Source organism: Sciurus vulgaris (genome assembly GCF_902686455.1).
Source record: "Sciurus vulgaris genome assembly, chromosome: 19".
NCBI lineage: Eukaryota > Metazoa > Chordata > Mammalia > Rodentia > Sciuridae > Sciurus > Sciurus vulgaris.
This window is the reverse complement of record NC_136480.1, coordinates 6,045,513-6,052,080: the sequence shown is the minus strand read 5'-3', so window position 1 is coordinate 6,052,080 and position 6,568 is coordinate 6,045,513.

Genomic DNA, 6,568 nt, shown 5'->3' with positions numbered 1-6,568 from the left:
GCTGCAGATTGGTGGCCTCATGTGTGAAAGGCATCTGTTACTCTCTCTAGGAATCCAGCATCCCAGAGATGTCGAGATAAAAAGGCTTGATTAGTACCAGGAGGAACCGGACATCCTGGCCATAAGAATTCACTGTGGCCTGCGGGAAGTCCTGTGCTCCCAAGCCAGAGACTGGCGATCCCCATGTCAGGGACATGTCCTTTGAATGACTGCAGCTTCTCCCATGCTGATTCTGGAACGTGCCAGGCAGCAGGGGCCTGGGCCTGTCAACTAACCTTCAGGGACACTTGGCTTTATTGTCCTTCCTAGCTCCCAGAGGCCTCCCCCGCCTCCTGTTCTCCAACCTCTTGTTTCTATGGTCACATCTTTATAGCTTCTCTTTTAGAAGTGATTCCGTTGAGGGCCTTGGTAATCCAAGACAATCCTCTCTCACCTCAAGGTCGGTGACTTAAAGACATCTGTAAAATCCCTTTGGTCGTGGAAGCTCACATTCACAGGTTCTGAGTATTGGGACGTGGCCATCTTTGGGGGCTGTTATCAGCCTATGAGATTTCCCCTCTTTCTTTTCTGCTCTTCTCCAGAGGCCAGAACTGTGTGGTGGGATGACACTCGCAGTCACCTCTAGGTAATTGACAATGCCCAATCACGTGTGAGTGTCAGATAAACACTTTTTGGAATACAGTCATGCATTGCTTCATGGGGGATATGTCTGAAAAATGTAATGTTAGGTAGAGAGTGACTTACACAGCCTTGCATGGAATAGATCGATGAGTTTATGTGACCTGATGCAGTGAAGAGATGCACCAGGCTTTTTAGTTTCTTGTTTGTTTTGTTTTTGTTACTAGGGATGGAACCCAGGGGCACTTAACCACTGAGCCACATCCCCAGCCCTTTTTATTTTTTGAGACAGCGTTTTGATTAGTTGCCAAGGGACTCACTAAATTGTTGAGGCTGGCCTCAGAACTTGCGATCCTCCTGCCTCAGCCTCCAGAGTCACTGGGCCTGCCAGGCTCCATTATCATCTTATGGGACCACCATGGTATACGTGGTCCATCATTGGCTGAAATATTGTTGCCCATTGCATGACTGTGTAAGTACTCTTGGGACATATTGCATGGGACATAGTTATACTAAGAAAAAAAATGGTTGTTTATCTTTCGAACTTAACTCAACTTCTTGTATTTTTCTTTGCTTAATCTGGTGACCTCAGCTCCTTCCTGTTTTCCTTCATGAGTATTTTCCTCAATAAATCACTTGCACATCTAATCCTAAATTGGTGTCTGCTTCTCAGAGGCCCCCAACTAACTCGTGGTGGGAGGCGGATGAGAGAACACAGAATGAAATCACGGAACTGTGCCTGGTCCCCAGGAAGTAAACGTTTGCTCTTAGTACAGAGACACAGCCAAATATCACCAGCTGGCAAGCAAAGCCAGCCTAGGTGGCTCCCCATCCTGTGTTCCCTGCACTTAGTAGGTGCACTAAATGTCTCTTGCATTTATTTGCATGTGTACGGACTGTTTCTGGAAGGATGTGCAGGATTGGTGGTTGCCATGGAGACGCCCTGGCACCTGGAGGAGAAGTAGGAAAGGGGGCTCTCTTCTATAAATGACCTTGCCTTTCTTTCCAATTCGTACTGTCTGAATGACATTACCTGTCATAAAACTAAGCTGTTGCTGAGTGTGGTGGCTCGTGCCTGTTACCGCAACAACTAGGGAGGCTGAGGCGGGAGGATCGTAAGTTCGAGGCCAGCCTCAGCAACTTACTGAGGTAGGAAGCAAGTTAGCGAGATCTTGCCTCAAAAATAAACAAACAAATAGGGCTGGTGATGTGGCTCAGTGGTGAAGCACCTCTGGGTTCAATTCCCAGTATCAACAAACAAACAAAAAGTAAGTTTGTGTGTCGGTGAGGCTCAAACCCAGGGCATTGCACATACTAAGCAAACTCTGCACCACTGAACTACCTCCCCAGTCCTCGGCGTATTTTTAATTAATTTAATTTATTTATTCATTTATTTGGTGCCAGGGATTGAACCCAGGGGGCGCTTAGCCACTGAGCCACATCCCTAGCCCTTTTTATATTTTATTTAGAGACAGGGTCTTGCCAAGTTGCTCAGGGCCTCACTAAATTGCTGAGTCCATATAGATTTTTTTTTTTTTTTTAACAAGACTGGGAATCGAACCACGACCTTGGCACGTGCTGCGAAAGCTCTTTACCCCTGAGCTACATTCCCGACCCGATGTGGCACCTTTTTAAGGGAAGTCAATCAAGCTTGGAAATGCTGCTGCCTATGAAAGACCGATTGTAACATCCTCAGTGCTTGCAGGGGGTCCCCCTGGTGGCTGGTAGAGGAAGTCAGAGCCTCTGGGGCTGTGTTCTCAAACTTGGCTGCAGAGCATGATCATGTCGGGGAGAGGGATGTTAAGAATCCCAGAGTCCAGGCTGGGATTCCAGATCAACGGGAGAGGGTGGGACCAGCATCCTTTCAAGTCCCACGAGGGTGGGGCTCGTGGCTCTGGGAGCGGATCTGAGCCTCGGGCGGGGAAAGCGCGCGTTGCGCGCCCCCTGCTGGCCGACGGAGTCGCTGCCCGCTGGTGGGATCTGCTCCGGGATTCGCGCCTCCGCCGAAGTGCAGGCGGCGTTGGGCCAGCTTATATAAGCTCCGCTCAGGATTCTTATTAACAGTTAACAAGAGAGGCTATTTAAAGCGGACGGCGGGGAGGCACGTGGGAGGCCTCTAGGTCTGGCACATGGGCGCAGGACGCAGACAGAAGATGATGCCCCAAATTCTGATCCTCAAAAATGCCACCCAGGCCCAAACAAAAATAGGAGCCGCAGGCGGCGGCCAGACAGCACGGGGGCGTGGAGGAGGCTTTAATTAAACTGCTTAATGTACTTGGCGATATGTCTTATTTTTTTCCCCCAGCTGAAGTCTTAACGGTCCTCATGTTCCAGTCTTCTGCTTATGATGGCGAAGGTCATTCATAACATCAATCATTCATTCAGCAAATAATTCCTGGACCAGGTGCTTATGCAGGGCACGAATAACCAGAAAGGAAAAAAAAGGGGGCCGGGGGGGGGGGAATAACAAAAATAAGTATAATTCACATTTATTGAGTGTTTACTATGTGCCAGGCACTATTCTATGTGCATTGCATATATTATCACATTTAATCGGTGCACAATCCCCGGGAGGGTCCTTATTGTCCCATTTTGCAGATGGGAAAACGCATGCACAGAGAAGATCAATAACTTGCTCAAGTTCTCTCTCTGGCTGGCATAACACAGCTCCCTCCTTGGAGAAGTAAAGTCTAGTGGGGTGACAGATTTGGGGAAATACATATTAGCCATCAGGGACTCATGAAAGAGGAAGCACCACTTCTGTGCGGGAATGGTCAGGGAGAGTGACCCCTTAAAATGGGTCCTATACGTTGAATAGGAGGGAAGTGGAGAAGAGGGAAGGGAATTCCAGGCAGAAGGGCTTTTGCAAAGGTGGGGGGGGGCGGGCAGGAAATGGTACAACTTCTGCCACAAATAAAAAAGCAGCGTAGGAGCTGGGCGCGGTGGCACTTGCCTGTCATCCCAGCGATCAGGAGGCTGAGGTAGGAGGATCACCAGTTCAAAGCCAGCCTCAGCAAAATTGAGGCGCTAACCAACCCAGTGAGACCCTGACCTTAAATAAAATACAAAGTAGGTCTAGGGGTGTGGCTCAGTGGACGAGTGCCCCTGAGTTCAATCCCTGGTACCCCACTTCCCGCCATAAAAGAGCAGGGTGGCGACTGGGGGTGTGGCTCAGGGGTAGAGTGCTTACCTAGCATGCACCAGGCCCTGGGTTCCATCCTCAGCCCTACAAATTAAATTACGTTAAAAATAAAGCAGTCTGATAGGAATGTGGGGAAGATGCTCTTTGCTGCTGGAAACAGGTGTCAGGAACAGGCTAGGGATGGCACCCTGCAGGAGCCTCTGGGAAGTATGTGTGGGGACCCCAATTCACAGTTCTGGGACGGGTAGGGCCTAGAAATGGCCACAGCCCACTTCTTCTGGTCTCTGTTATGGGCTGAGTTAGGTTTTCCCCCAAATTCACAGGTTGACAGTCTGACCCTGAGGAACTGAGAATGTGACCATATTTGGAGGCAGGGTCTTTTGAAAAAGAGATGATTCAGTTAAAGTCATTAGAAGAGAATTGGACAGAGACACCCACACAGGGAAGACCACATGAAGGCACGGGAGAAGATGGCCATCTTGGAGGCAGGAGAGAGGCCTCGGAGGAAACCAACCCTGCCAACACCCTGGTCTTGGATCTCCAGCCTCCGGAACAGTGAGGAAACAGTCATCTGTCATTGAAGCCACGCGGTCCGTGATGGCCCCACAGTAACTTAATACACTACCCTGTTGCAGTAGCTCACAGAAGGAGGCAGGTTATTTCTGCATATTTGAATCCAGGCAGGTCTTGTGACTTGGTTTGGCCAACAGAAGGCTGGGAGGCCGCAGAAGTGTCAATGTGACCACTCGGAGTGACTTTCCAAACCTGAGCTGTTTGCACGGTTCTTAAGCGGCCAGATGGCGCCCCCTGGTGGCTGTCTTAGGTCTTCACACCCTCTCCTTACCTCTCCGCCAAAACTGGAGCCAGGGGACCCCCAAGTCTGATTAAGGGTAAGCTTGCTTCAGACTCCGGACTGGACAAATCACTCCCCAGGCAGGAGTTTGAGCCTTTCAGGTGCCTCCCCACCCTCGGCTCGCTGAGTTTTTCAGGGGTGGGATTATAACCCTTTTTCTCAGGAGAGCAAACAGGTATATGAAATTTTGAAAGAAGGGAAACTTCTTGGCTTGGTGATCTTGGCCCCAGTTTTATTTTCTGCTCCAATCTTCTCATACCCCCCCGCCCCCCACCACTAGGGATTGAACCTGGGGTGCTTAACCACTGAGCCACCTCCCCAGCCCTTTTTATATTTTATTTAGAGACAGGGTCTCCCTGAGTTGCTTAGGGCCTCACTGAATTGCTGAGGTTGGCTTTTAGTATCTCAAACTTCTGGGGTCACAGGTGTGTGTCACCACATCCAACCTACTTTTTTATTTTTTTATTTTGAGACCGGTCTTGCTAAGCTGCTCAAGGCATCACTAAGTTGTGAGGCTGGCCTCAAACTTGTGATCCTCCCACCTCAGCCTCCTGAGTGACTGGGATTAAGAGGTGTGTGCCATCACACCTGACTGTGAATGAACTTTTTCAAGTTTCTCAAATGACTCATACTCTTGCCCATGACTATACCTCTGTGGCTGGGCATGGTGGCACACGCCTGTAATCCCAGCCACTCGAGAGGCTGAGGCAGGAGGATCGCAGGTTTGAGGCCAGCCTCAGCAATTTAGTGAGGCCTTGAGCAACATAGCAAGACCCTGTCTCAAAATAGAAAATAAAGGGGGCTGAGGATGTGGCTCAATGGTTGAGTGACCCTGGGTTCAACAAAAATAAAAACACACCTTCGTGGGTGTTGTTGCCCCTCCCCAACCCCAGACCCTTCCCCATCATCTCTACCTGAGCTCTGTGCTCATGTGTTCACCTCTGGGAAGCCTTCCCTGAATTCCCATGGGGTGGGGTGGGGGGCATCACACTCTCCTTTGATGCCTAAGCATCTGCATGAACGTGAACACTTATCTTTGTTGTTGAATTAATTGGTATCTGTGTCCCTGACAGCTGAGGCCGCCTCCCATACCATCCTGCCTTCACTTCCTCCCACTTTCTGTCTTTATGTCAGGCACACACTTGGTGTCTGGAAGTCCCTGAGTCGACACAGAAAGTCTCAGAGATCAGGCCTTTCACAGAGAAAATGGGCATTGTGAAACCTCAAGATGACTCAGTTCAACACTTATTAGCTGTGTGACCTTGGGCAAATTACCTAACCTCTCTGAGCTTCAGCTTCTCCTCTATAAAAATCAGAATATTTGTTCATACTTTGTAAGGTGGGGTGAGAATTGAATGAGTTAAGGTATATAAAGCATACAGAACAGTATCTGGCATGTGTGAACCACTTAGTCAATATTAGTTGTCATCATTATTAAAATGGAAATAGTTGCCCAAAGGATTAAATAATGACAGTGCTTTTGATAAACATTAAGCATACAGGCAGGCCTTTGCCTATAATTCTTAAAACTATCCAAAGAAGAGCAGTGACCCATCCATCACGATTTTCAGAATTGATTCACAAACTGTAGGCTACGTTGCTGCAGCTTTTTGGAGTTTTTTTTTTTTTTTTTTTTTTTTAAAGCAAATGAATTGTGTTTTTTAAGGATAAAGTGATAGGCAAAACCATGGTGGTTTAATTCAATGTTCATTCCCTGGGCCCCGAACATAGTCCCACCTGGACTACTACTGGTATCCATGTGGTCCCAGATATTCAATAGGGTCTTTTCAGCCCCAAAGTCCTGGTTATGGGGACCCAGGGCAGTTTGCATGTGTGCCAAAACACCAAAGGGCGTCCCCTTGTGCTCCTGCTGACCCTGTTCCTCCTCAGTAACGGGCTCCATGCCAGGTCTTGCGACAGTCCTCAAATCCGGACTATTCCTTGTACCCCTAGCT